The sequence below is a fragment of the Chiloscyllium plagiosum genome, unplaced genomic scaffold, assembly GCF_004010195.1.
Source record: "Chiloscyllium plagiosum isolate BGI_BamShark_2017 unplaced genomic scaffold, ASM401019v2 scaf_10529, whole genome shotgun sequence".
Lineage (NCBI taxonomy): Eukaryota > Metazoa > Chordata > Chondrichthyes > Orectolobiformes > Hemiscylliidae > Chiloscyllium > Chiloscyllium plagiosum.
In genome coordinates, this window is record NW_025215356.1 from 69,633 (window position 1) to 83,311 (window position 13,679).

A 13,679-nucleotide genomic window follows, 5' to 3' on the forward strand; every position below is an offset into this window, starting at 1 on the left:
AGCCAAAGATGCCACCTTTGGGATCAAACATTAACTTGAGGCCCAACCTGCTCTCTCAGTGGACATAAAAGATCCTCTGGATCCAGGTGTTGCACTCCAGAACTCCATGTAGTTAGGATAAAACTGGACGAAGGTGAGGACTGCAGATGTTGAGGATTAGAGTCAAGAGTGTGATGCTGGAAAAGCACAGCAGGTCAGGCAGCAAACAAGGAGCAGGAAAATCGGCGTTTTGGACAAAAGCCCTTCATCAGGGCTTTTGCCCAAAATGTCAATTTTCCTGCTCCTATGATGCTGCCTGACCTGTTGTGTTTTTCCAGCACCAGTCTCTAGGATAGAACTGGAGTCAGTCTTGAACATTTTATAGGGATTTATGTCCACAGATGCATATTATTAATCCAATAATCATAGTTGTTCAATCCTACATATGGGAGACACAAGTGGATCCCCATTCTAAGTCCAATAATCTGCATTCAATTCAATATAATGAGCATACAGTTAACACTACCTGAAAAGGAGGGAACTCACCCACTCATAACCAATGGTTGTCCTTCGTAACAATATCGGTAGAAAAGAGGGTCTGCTCAATCTCCCTGGAGTCTGCGAGAATTTGTGTGTCAAGTTTCTTACATTACAACAGTGATCACATTTTCAAAGTGCGTAATGGCTGCAATGCACTTTGGGCAGTCCTGAAGTTTTGACTAGAACCATGTAAATATAAGTCTCTCTCTTATTTGTCACGTGGTTCATTTCCATAGTTAACCTGACTAATTATTGAAGACAGTCATTGAGTACTGCAGCAGTTAGGACACAGATACAAAATCGGTCAGGTTTTATATTTATCTAACAGTATTGCAAATCCATTTATACTCTTGAACTCTGCTTACAAAGAGCAGCACTGAGCTGAAAGCAGGATAAGTATTGACCAATATATAACCTTTGTGGCACTCCTCAAATCTGAAGTGTCAAAAGAGGAAGTGATGGCACCCAATAGCTGGAGCAGTTGAGAATTCCTTTTTTGTTTCTTTGGCTGCAAGCCCTCTGAAAAACAGAGGCAAACAGCATGTTGCTCAGAATTACATCTCAACATACTAATTAAGAGGGAAGTAGGCCCCTGAACCCCTCGAGTCTGCTCCACTATTCAATAAGATCCTGACCAATCTGATTACTACACATTCCCACCGACGCATAATATCCTTTCACTCCTGACCATTCAGCTCTACCAGAGACCAGCTACAGCTTTGCTTTAACTTGCTCACTGCCATATTCAAATTTCTCTGTTACCCTCAGCCCTCTGCAATCTCCTCCAGTTCTGCTTACTTCTACTATTCCCACTTACTTTGGGGAAACGTTCGCCATTCAGCTCATGAGAATCTTTGTCCAATGGGAGAAGCGTCTGAAACCAGGGGCCATAAGTTTAAGATGAAGAATAAGAGTGGCTTAGAGGTTGGAGAAATAAGAAGTGTTCACCCAGGGGGTAGTAGAAATATGGAACATACTGCCTGAGGGCATGGTGGAGGCAGGTACTCTCACAACCTTTAACAAGCATCTGGATGAGCACCAAAAATGCTAGGGCATACTAGGCTATGAGCCAAGTGCAGTTAAATGGAATTAGTCTAGTTTTGTTGGTCGGCACAGAACAGATATGGTGGTCCAAAGGCCAGTTTCTATGCTATATGAAGACAGAAAAGGTGCTCTACAATTGTCAGTTAATGCTGATAATTTAAGAATCCAAAGAGTAGATTTTTTTTTTACAAAAAGAAATCTCATAAGCGCTATTGCAGAAGGCAAAGGCACAGAATTTGCCATTAATCAGCCACTGGTTCTGTTGATAAACTTACAGTAATGATGCAACTGGGCTGACAACAGGAATTAAATGGCCCTCAGCACTCGAGGGATTATTGCTGGCAGTGGCCAGTGTGTATGAGTTGCTCACTGGCTGCATGAAGACTAATGGTGGAACTTCCAAAGCCACAGTGGATATTTTCTTTAAAACCACAATCCAGCAAGACTTATTCAATCATCCTAGAGTTAGATCACAAATTCCGACAAATCACAACTTCCTGCCATTGAGAGAGAGAGATGGAAGGTGTCATCAATAATGCTATCAGGCAGCACACTGCTCACAGATGCAGAGTTTGGGTGATGTCAGATTCATCACCCTCCTAACTTAAATTCCCTCTGATCTCTCTTGCGGCTGTGCTGACCTCCAATATGTATGCACATCAATTGGCAAGCACACACACTCCTAGCAGTTTAGAGGGAACATTGCTCCTGACCTCACTGCAGCCTCAGTTCAAACATGGACAAGAGAGCCGAATTCCAGAGATGAGCCAAGAGTGACCGCCTTTAACATCAAAGCCACATCTGCCTGTGCATTAAGAAGCCCTATCAAAACTGCAGTGAATCGGAATTGGTGGCAACTCTTTGCTGATTGGAGTCATACCAGGCACAAAAGACAATGGCTGTGATTGGTGGAGGTCAGTCATCTCAGCTGCAGACATCTCTGCAGGAATTGCCCCAGTATTTGCAGCAGCTTCACCAATGACCTTCCCTCCATCCTAAGGTCAGACATGAGGATGCTCACTGACGATTGCACAACTTCCAGCAACTTCTGCGACTCTTCAGAGCTGGACAACATTCACACTTGGGACAACAAATGGTATGTATCAAACGGACCACACAAATGCCAAGCAATCAGCATCTCCATTGAAAGAGAATTTAACCATCACTCCTTGACATTCAGTGGCATTACCATCACTGAATCCCACATTATCAACATATGTAGGGTTACCACTGACCAGTAACTGAATGGGAGAGTGGCCATAAGGTCAGGATGGGAATCCTGCAATAAGAAACTCACCACTTGATTCCCAAGCCTGTACATCACCTACAAGGCACAAGTCAGGAATGTGATGGAATTCCTGCTACTTGCCTGGATAAGCACAGCTCCAACAACCTTCAAAAAGCTCGACACAATCCAAGACAAAGCAATCTGTTTGATTGGCTCCACATCCATAAACATCCATTCCCTGCATCATCACCATTCAGTAGTGGCAGGGTGTATTACCTATAGGATGTGCTGCAGGAATTCACCAAGTCTCCTTCAACAGCACTTCCTAACCTCATTGTTACTACCATTGAGAAGGTCAAGGAGAGCAGATTCATGAGATCACCACCGGCAAGTTCCCCTCCAAGCCACCCACTATCTTAACTTGGAAGTACATTGTCACTTCTTCAATGTCGCTGGGTTAAAATATTGGAACTCCCTCCCTTACTGCATTGTCAGTTTACCTCCATAAAATGAAGTGCAGCAGTTTAAGGCAGCAACTCATCACCACCTTCTCAACTGCATCGAGGGATGGACGATAAATGCTGGCCCAGCCAAAGACATCCAGATCCCACGAATGAACAAAGAAAAAATGACCACTGATGTGAGTGTCCAATATCATAACATTACCACATCCAACTATCCATGATTCCTGCTGAATCAGTACCATTGCAAATATCCAAATGCCATCCAAAAAATGTTGGCCCACACCCCCCAGATAGCCCACTAACAATCACTGTCATCACCACTGCCTAGCCACTCCTTAAAAACAACTGTAACCAGTGTTTTGGACACTTGTCTCCATTACACTTTACTACAGAAAGCTTCACTTAGGCAACGTAGCGGGGAGGAAGTGCCTCTGTGCCCCTCAACACATAACTCAAAGGTCAGTGTCAGAAAAAGATGAGGCATAGTTTCATAAAGCACAGAAGAGGTCCTTTGACCATCAATTGTGTGTGAACCCACCTACACTAATCCTTACTCTTCAGCACTTGGCCCATAACCCTGAATGTTATGGCATTTCAAGTGCTCATCCACGTACGTTTTAAAGGATTATGTGGATTCCTGTTTCTACCAACCGCCCAGGCAGCGCATTCTAGACTCCCATCACCCTCTGCGGAGTCCAACATTTTGAGTAAGCATGAATCAGTGGACACTATTAATAGTCAGATAAGTTTAGAGTTAATTATGGCATTCAAACCCCTCAATTATACAGGGGTAATCATGCCGTATAGGAGACCAGCAGTTCCAATTTATCGACAGTTATCCATATATTTGGTCTGCAATGCAGACAGAAATATTGATTAGTGAACTTGCAAGGCTTTGTCTTGTTCACCCATCACCATAGCACTTCAGTTTGGAGATCTCCTGATTTCTAAATTCCTCTGTTTTCTCTCCCTCTCTATTTTTGTAACCACCTCCAGCTTTAAAGCTTTCCAACATCTATATGCTCCTCCAATTCAGCTCTCTTGCACGTTCCCAATTTTCATCATTCCATTCCAGGTATACATGGCTTCAGATGCTAGACTCTAAGCACTTAGATTCCCTACCAAAACATCCCTGCATCTTTGCCCTTAAAGCCCTCCTTGAATCAGCTTGTTTCAACTAAGCTTTTAGTCACCTGCACTCATGTCAGATGTAGCTCAGTGTAATGGTTCTGTTAAAGTGCTGATAGAAATGCAAGCTGTTGTTGGAACTGATTTTGGACCCTTAGGAAAAGAGAGGGAACTTAAATATATTAAGAACCTGGTTAAGTAAGAGTTAACTAGTCAGATGGGCTTCACGATATTGACAATTGACTCTAGCTTTTAGTCATTTATATCATAATGCAAACATTTTGTTTTCTACAGGAACAATGGACAGAACCATGCAGCAATATTCTGGTCACACTTTCATGAAGTTCATATTGTATCCAATGTTAATGTTCCATTGCCTCTAATGGCCTGGGGGAGCGGAAAGAAATTTCTTATCCATATTCCTGGAGGAAAACACTTTGAAAAGCTCCAGGATCACCCATCTCAAAATTCCATACATCACAGTACCCAATCACATTCCTTAAAGGACACTGTTGGGGAACAGGAGGTGCATTTATGTTAATTGAAGTCTGGTACTTTCCTATTCAAATCTCATGCCACTTTTAAAACTATGTATCATAAAAATCTAAGTAGTATCCAGTACAGGAGGCCCTTCAACCCAGTGAGCTTGTGCCTAATCTTCGAATGAACTACCAATTAATCACATTTTCTGCTCTGTCCCCACGTCCTTACGAATTCTTTCCCTTCAAGTATTTATCCAATCCTACTTTGCATGTTATTATTCTAGGATCTCCCCATTCCCACTGCTTTTTCAGACAGTATATCCCACATGACAACGCGATGTATAAACATTATCCTCCAATAACAAATTACATTTACACAGTGCCTTAAGCAAACTAAAACATCCCAGGGTACAGAGGAATCATGAGGGCAGAGCGTTGGAAGTGATCTATATGGACTTCAGTAAGGCGTTCGACAAGATTCCTCATGGGACACTTGTTAGCAAGCTTAGATCTCATGAAATGCAGGGAAAACTCACCATTTGGATACAAAACTGGCTCAAAGTAGGTGGTGGGGGAGGGTTGTTTTTCAGACGAGGCCTGTGACCAGTGGAGCGCCACAAGGATCGGTGAAGGGTCCACTACTTTTCGTCATTTATATAAATGATTTGGATGTGAGCATAAGAGATATAGTTAATAAGTTTGTAGATGACACCAAAATTGAGGTGTAGTGGACAGCGAATAAGGTTACCTCAGATTACAATGGGATCTTGACCAGATGGGCCAATGAGCTGAGGAGTGGCAGATGGAGCTTAATGTAGATAAATGTGAGGTACTGAATTTTGGGAAAGCAAATCTTAGCAGGACTTATACACTTAATGGTAAGGTCTTAGGGAGTATTGCTGAACAAAAAGACTCTGAAGTGCAGGTTCATAGCTCCTTGAAAGTAGGGTGGCAGGTGGATAAGATAATGAAGGCAGCGTTTCGTATGCTTTCCTTTATTGGTCAGAGTTTTGAGTATGGGCATTGAGAGGTCATGTTGTGGCTGTACAGGACACTGGTTAGGCCACTATTGAAATATTGCATGCAATTCTGGTCTCCTTCCTATCGGAAAGATATTGTGAAACTTGAAAGGGTTCAGAAAAGATTTACAAGGATGTTGCCAGGGTTGGAGGATCTGAGCTACAGGGAGAGGCTGAACAGGCTGGGGCTGTTTTCCCTGGAGCGTCGGAGGCTAAGGAGTGACCTTATAGAGGTTTACAAAATCATGAGGGGCATGGATAGGGTAAAGAGACAAAGTCTTTTCCCTGGGGTGGGGGAGTCCAGAACTAGAGAGCATAGGTTTAGGGTGAGAGGGGAAAGATTAAAAAAGAGAGACCTAAAGGGCAACTTTTTCACACAGAGGGTGGTACATTATGGAATGAGCTTCCAGATGAAATGGTGGAGGCTTGTACAATTACAGTATTTAAAAGGCATCTGGATGAGTATAGGGATAGGAAGGGTTTACAGCGATATGGGCCGGGTGCTGGCAAATGGGACTAGGTTAGGTTGGGATATCTGGTCAGCATGGATGAATTGGACCGAAGGGTCTCTTTCTGTGCTGTACATCTCTATGACTCTATGGCATTTGATTATCCGGCAAGACTGCAAAGTCCCGATTCTTGGCTAGACGATGTCGTCTGGCATTCGATTATCCGGAATTCGATTAACCAAACAAAATACTGCCTGCCCGTGTGCTTGGGATAATCAAGGTCCCTCTGTACTTAACAGAAGCATTATAAATTAAAATTTGACACGTACCCCCATATGACAACCAAAGTCTTTGTCAAAACAGTTTTAAGGAACGTCATAAAGGAAGAGAGTGAGAGTGAGACAGAGAAAGTTAGGGAGTTAACTACAGAGCTTAGAACCTGGGTATCTCAAGTAACAGCCGCCCATGGTGGAACCATTTAAATTGGGGACGGTCAAGAGGTCAGAATTGGAGGAGCACAGATAATTTGGGAGTGTTCTGCAGCTGAGAAGATTACAGAGATAGGGAGGGGCGAGGTCACAGGAGGATTTGTAAACAAGGACAATAGCTTTAAAACAGAGTTGTCCCTGAACCAGGATCCAACGTAGATCGGCATACACAGGGACAATAGGAGATTGGGACTAGGTGTTAGTAAGAATACAAGCAAGGGAGTTTTGATAACAATAAGATTTGAGAAAGACCAGAGTGCATTGGAATAGTCAAGTCTAGGAGTAACAAAGGTTGATCTTAATGACAGTATTGATATAAGGCCAGAAGCTCATTTTGGGGGGAAAAAAATAACACCAAGATTTAAAAAAATCTGATTCAACCTCATTTAAACTCTTTCTGATCAGTGACCTTTCTAATTTCTCCTAATTGAATCCAATAAAACCTTTGTGGTTTTGGACAATGGCATAGCCAATTACAATATATATTCATTCTGTTATAATCATTGGCTAGTTATATATGCTATTGACTAAAATAAGAATCTTGGATGAGATAGGCAATGCCTAGCCACAAATGTATCTTCCCAAAACCACAACATTCACTCAGAATTGAATATAATAAGTCACTGAATTCTATGTCAGCTATCATGTTAAAGATGCAAGGTCTGAACTCCAAGCTATTGTGATGTTACTCCTAACTGGTGAATAAAAAAGGCTCATAATAATGAACTGATAATGGCAATAGCAAAGGCTACTGACAATATCCTTTCAGGGCCAGTTATTAGTTCTTCTGTACACGTGAGAACAGAAATCTTGTGACATACTGGGTTACATCCCTGCCAGGCCAGAGTTAAGTCTTACAGCACAGAAACAGATCCTTTGGTTCAACTCGTCCATGCTAACCAGGCTTCCCACACCAAACTGGCCCCATTTGCCTGTGTTTGGCCCATATCCCTGTAAATCTTTCATTTTCACGTACATGTCAGAATTTCTTTTAAAAGTTGTAATCGTACCTGCATCCACCACTTCCTCTGACTGTTCATTCCACGTACGATCCAGCCTGTGTTTGAACAGGTTGCCCCTCAGGTACCTTTGAAATCTTTCTCCTCTCACCTTATAATTATGCCCTCTAGTTTTGAACTTGGGAGTTCTCACACAAGAATTCGATGGTCAAGGAATGTGCATTCACAACACAGTCAAACAGACTGTGTGTTAGAAGCATGTGCCTGTCAATACCTAATGTCAGACCTTAAGAGCAGGTCATGTGATGGAAAGAACATTAGAAGTGCTACCATCACGATTCATACCTCTAAACTACAACAATGTTAAAGTGAATGCCACTAAAGTACCTCAGACTCTGTAAATTAACTGTAATAAACCTCACTGATTTGGAATTGAGTGTGCTGAACAAGTGCAAGATTTGCCCGTACACAGATGTTTATAGCAATATTAAAATAGGGGAAAATCTACTGCAAGGAGAATGAGTGCAAATGACAAACCGCAACTTGGGCATCATGAGTAAACCATTCCTCACTCAACTGCAAAGGCTCCACAAAGATGCAGTGACAAAACATCACTACCAGTTTGTACAGAGTTGCAATTCAAAGACAAGCTAATAAGACTGCTAAATTGCTGCTGACAGCAATCTGCCTTTGGGGACACACAGCAATCTACATACCACAGAAAAGTTTGTCCCGTCTACAGGTATGTCAGACACAATTCATTGAGGAAGATTTAAAGATATGCGCATTGAAGACATTGACCCAATAACATTTAGGAACATAGGAACATGAGTAGACTCAGCAGCACCTCAAGCCTGTTCCATCATTGAACGAGCATGGTTAACTCCACATACCTGCCTTAGGCCCATACCCATTTGCTTAACAAAATTTTATCCACCTCAGAATTAAAATTAACAACTGATGCAACGTCCACAGCCACTTGTGGAGAGGTGCGTGCGCCTGTGTCTGCAGAAATGCTTCCAAAGTAACATCTCTTCCGGATGGGTCTGGTCCTAATTCTCAGACTATGTCCAACCAGTGGAAATAATTTATCCTTATCTACCCTATCTTTTCTTGTTAATATGTTGAAGACTTTGATCTAATCACTCCTTAACCTTCTAAATTCCAGATAAAACATGCCTCATAGCCACTGAAGTTGAGATATTATTGTAAACCTACTTTGCACTGTTTCCAAGTCTAGTATATCCTTAAGGTGTGATGCCCAGATTTGCTCACAGTACTCCAAGAGGACGCTAATCAGGGTTTTGTATAGCTGCAGCATAACCTCTGTGCCCTTACACACCAATCCTCTACACCAGCATTCCATTAGACTTCTTGATTATTTTCTGCACATTTTAAATATCAATCCCCTGATGCCCTAAGTCTCTCTGGACATGCACTGTAATTAACTGCATACCATCTTGCAAGTACCCTGTTTTAAAGGAAACACAGACTCCTGGTGTAGCACTGAGGGACTATTGCACTGTAATAGATGCCAGATTTTGAGTATCCAATCTGACTAAGTGGATATTAAAAAAAATTCCTATGTAATTTTTCATCAAGAATACAGGAGATTGCAATACTGCCCTGGACAATATCTGTGCCAAAATTACTATTCAAAATCATTTATCTCACAGCTGTTGGTGGAGCCTTGTACTGTTATGCTTCCTGCATTACAACAGTGACTCCACTCCTGAAGTACATCTTTGGGCATGGAGTGCTCTGTGACATTCCGAAGGAGCCACTTTAATAAACGTTTGTTCCTTCTTTAAAATAGCTCAAAAATCCTCTTTCCAACTGGACCCTACATTCATGAGGAAAGGAGCTAAATAATGATGATTTATAAAGACAACACTTCAGATACAGATTAAATATTAACCAACATTTCAGCAGTGACACTGTTCACCTCCTGAATCAATGACAGCAACAGCAGCTATTCTTCCTCTTTTTTGTAAGAACGGGAAGCGAAGGACATCTGCGTCACTGCTAATGTTGCAGAATAGAAAGCCATTTTACCCTTTTACTGTCCCGGATTAGCAATCATAGCACTGTGACACATTTACCAAGCCTGTCAGATCAATTCCTTTCAGAAACTGACAGTTTCACTAACTACTTCTGATGCAGGGAAGAGACGTGATGTGAGAATTAGAGCCAGGCCATTCAGGAGTGATGCTTGGAAGCAGCTCTTCACAGAAAGGCAGAAATCTAGAAATCTAGAATTCTTTGCCCACAAAGCTGTGGAGGAACTGAAAATTCCAAGACCGAGGTTGATGGATTTGTTAGCAAAGAATATTAAGGGCTACACAATCAAAATGGGTAAATGAAAGAGAGTGGGAATGTCAAAAAGCATTAAACCAGGCCCATCAGCCCACCACATCTATACTGATCAAACACCAAACTACACTAATCCCATTCACCTGCACTTCATCCATAGCCTACTATACCCAAGCATTTTAATTACTTATCCAGAAGCTCCTTAAATACTGCGAGAGCACCTGCCTCCACCACTCCCTCAGGTAGTACTTTCCATATATCTACCATCCTCTGGGTGAAAAGAAATTCCTCAGATCCCCTCTAAAGCACTTACTCCTCAACTTAAGCTTTCGCTCCTCTGGTCTTAGACACAATGCTGTGAGGAAAGGATCCTCGAGATCCACTGGCTGTGCCTCTCATCATTTTGTATACCTCACCCAGCCTCCTCTGCTCCAAGGAAAACAAGGTAGACAGGCAGGAGACTGGATGAACATAGCAAGCCAAGCAGCATCAGGTGAGAAGTCATCATTTTGGGTATAACACCTCTTCAGCAAATCTTTTGTCTCTAAGGAAAACAAACCCAGCCTATCCAATCTCGCCCTATATCAGACTTTCAATAGGCAACATCCTGGTGAATCTTCTCTGCACCGTCTCCATGCAATCACATTCTTCTGGTAGTATGGCAATCAGGACTACATACAGTACTCCATCTGTGGTCTAACCAATGTTTTATAAAGTTGTAACAAGACGTTCTTGCTCCTATGTTCAACGCCCCGGCTAATGAAGGCAAGTACTCAGTCTGCCTTCTTCACCACCCTGTCTACCTATGCTGACACCTTCAGGGAACTATCGACTTGTATACTAAGGTCCCTTGGTTTCTCAGTACTATGAGAGACCTACCATTCACTGTGTATACCCTTTTCTTATTGGACTTTCCAAAATGCAGCTAACTCCCAAATGGAGCTATAATTATGAATTAATGGAGATACAGATGGGCTGGGATCTAACTGAAAGGCAGAATGCGCTGGAAGGACTGACTGGCCTACTTGCATTCCTGTATTCCACAGGAGACTGTGATTCCCACACAATTACAAACAAAGCCCACTTAGTCAGATTTCCCTCTTCTATAAAGAAGGTTCCTGCAACTACATGTACCAGTCACCTTGGTACCTGAGCCATCTCAATGTTAAGAGCCTGAGTTGCCATGAGACAGAGGGCTGGGGAAATTGAACTCCAAAACAACGGTTAGATTTGCAGAAATTTGATTCATATAAGTAAATTCTTGTCCACATGTGTAGATTTTTCAAGCTGAGGGGTACATTTAGGAGTCCATCACATTAATGATTAACTAGAATGATTCAAAGGAGGAAGCCACTCAGCCAATCGTACCCCTGACAGCACTTTGGTAAAACTATCCATTTAATCTTAGCAGGTCCAGCAGTGCAAGGGCGAGTGAGAGAAAGTAAAGAGGTGCACAGATAGATGGAAACAGACAGAGACATGAAAGGAGTAGACAGACAAGGGGAATGTTGACAGTAAGCCAGAAGAGAAGCTAAATAAGTGATAACGAGTGCTAAGGGTTGGAAGCTTTCTCTCAGCTCTCATTATTGTTCATTCACCTTCTCTTCTGTCCTGGCTTACTATCAACAATCCCCTTGTTCACCTAGCCATTTCCTATCTCTGAGTTCCAGTTCCACCTATCAGCTCACCTACTTCTGGATTCCTTCTCAAAACACACAACCCACTCTCACACACCCCCAACCATCTTCAGCATAAATGTCATCTTTGTCAGCTATCAGTGAAGAGTCACCAGGTTCAGAACATTAACTCTGCTTTCTCTCCACACGCCAGACCTAATGAGTTTCTTCAGCAATTTCTATTTTGCTTCAATTCACCAACATCTGACGTTCTTTATTTCATCCATTTAATTTTTCTGCCTGTTCTTTCCCCATTGCTCTGTATACTATTGTCTTCAAGCATTTATCCAATTTTCCTTTAAAAAGTTACTATTGACTCTACCTCCCCAGACCTTCAGACTATTTCTTTTGACAATCACCTCAAATCTGTGCCTTCTATTTACCGTCAGCATACCTGCCAGTGAACACTTTCTCCTAATTGCCCCAATTTTGAACACATCTATCAAATCTCCACCAAACCTTCTGCAATATAAACAATTCTACAATCTCTTAACATAACAGTGACCCCCACAGCAACTTGCCAGTAAATCCCACTTGTACATTCTGAGATGCCTGGGCATCCTCTCTCATATATGATGCCAAGAAATCGGTTTGTAAAGGTTTGTCACAACTGCCTTGTCAACATGTCCAAAAGCACATCCAAGGATTCTCTGTCCCTGCACCAATTTGAAGATTTTACCATTTTGTTTACAACACTTCTCATTCTTTCCACTAAAACCAATCTGTCTACACTTTCTTTTGGAATAAATTACATCTGCCATATCGGCCTGTTTATTCTCTCAAGTCTATTACTATCCTCCTTAAGTTACATTTCAACTGCAGCTTTGAAATTTTCCCCAGCATAGCCAAATACAGGTGTCAAGACTTGTTTTAAAAAAAAACTATATTCTAAAACTAATCTTTGGGAATAGCGCTGTACATCTGACCAGTCTGATAAACAATCATCCCTACTTTCTGCTTCATGCTGCCACTGTCCTTTTAATCTTACTAAGAAGTTTGTTGCTTGGTATCTTGTCAATCTTTTTTGGAAAATCCATGTACCACAACATCGTCGCCCTCACATTAAAAGAATTTAAATTAACACTTGTTTCTTGCTATGACCAAGCATCTTCCTCCTTCCAAGTGACTACCCCACATTTGCAGCAACCCTCTGACTTCAAAAGAATTCAAACAAGTTACTGAAACGCCACGTTAGACCAGAACCAGATGTGCTACAGTACTCACTGGCACAGGAGAAACATTGAGGGTGTAGTGGGCACAGCAGAGGCTGATAACAATGCTTTGATGAAATGTTGCTAAATTTTCTTTGACAGTTTGAATTTGGTACAGTGCCCAGCAGGCCCAACAGTCTAAACTGTTAATGCTCTGTTTAAAAGATGTGAGGCAATCATTCCCTTTTGTAGAGTTAGTTGTTGAATGAATATGGATTCACTAGGAGTCGTCGAAAGGGAAGTGAATAAGTCCCCAGAATGTCCAGGGATGTTACATCCAGTCAGTGTGCTTTACTGACATTTCTCAGGTCTCCTTCACGACTCAGATAGGAACTCCCCCCAACTTCCTTCTGGAAATTTTTTGGTCGGGAAAGGAAATTTTTTTTTGTGGTGTCAGGTCAGACAGCGCATAATCTTAATTAAAGCAAAACATTCTGGGGGCTGAAAATGTAACAGAAAGAGAAAGTGCTGGAAGTACTCAGCAAATCTGGCAGCAACTGCAGAGAGACACAGTCAATGATTCAGGTCAAATGATTCTCTTCTTGGAAACTGGGTTCTGAAGAAGACTCAAAACATAACTGCTGCTGTCTCCAGATATGCTGCCAAACTTGTTGGGATTCTACAGCACTTGCTGTGCATATTCTTCTTTGACGTCACAGGCGAAGGGGGGGGGTGGGGAAGAGAAGGGGGAGCAAGTCG

General features: G+C 42.1%; 1 protein-coding gene across 1 annotated transcript in view; it reads right to left on the reverse strand.

Moving 5' to 3' along the window:
• Positions 1 to 13,679, reverse strand: part of LOC122548300 (serine/threonine-protein kinase 3/4) — a 63,888-nt gene that overhangs the window by 49,209 nt on the left and 1,000 nt on the right. The window lies entirely within an intron of this gene.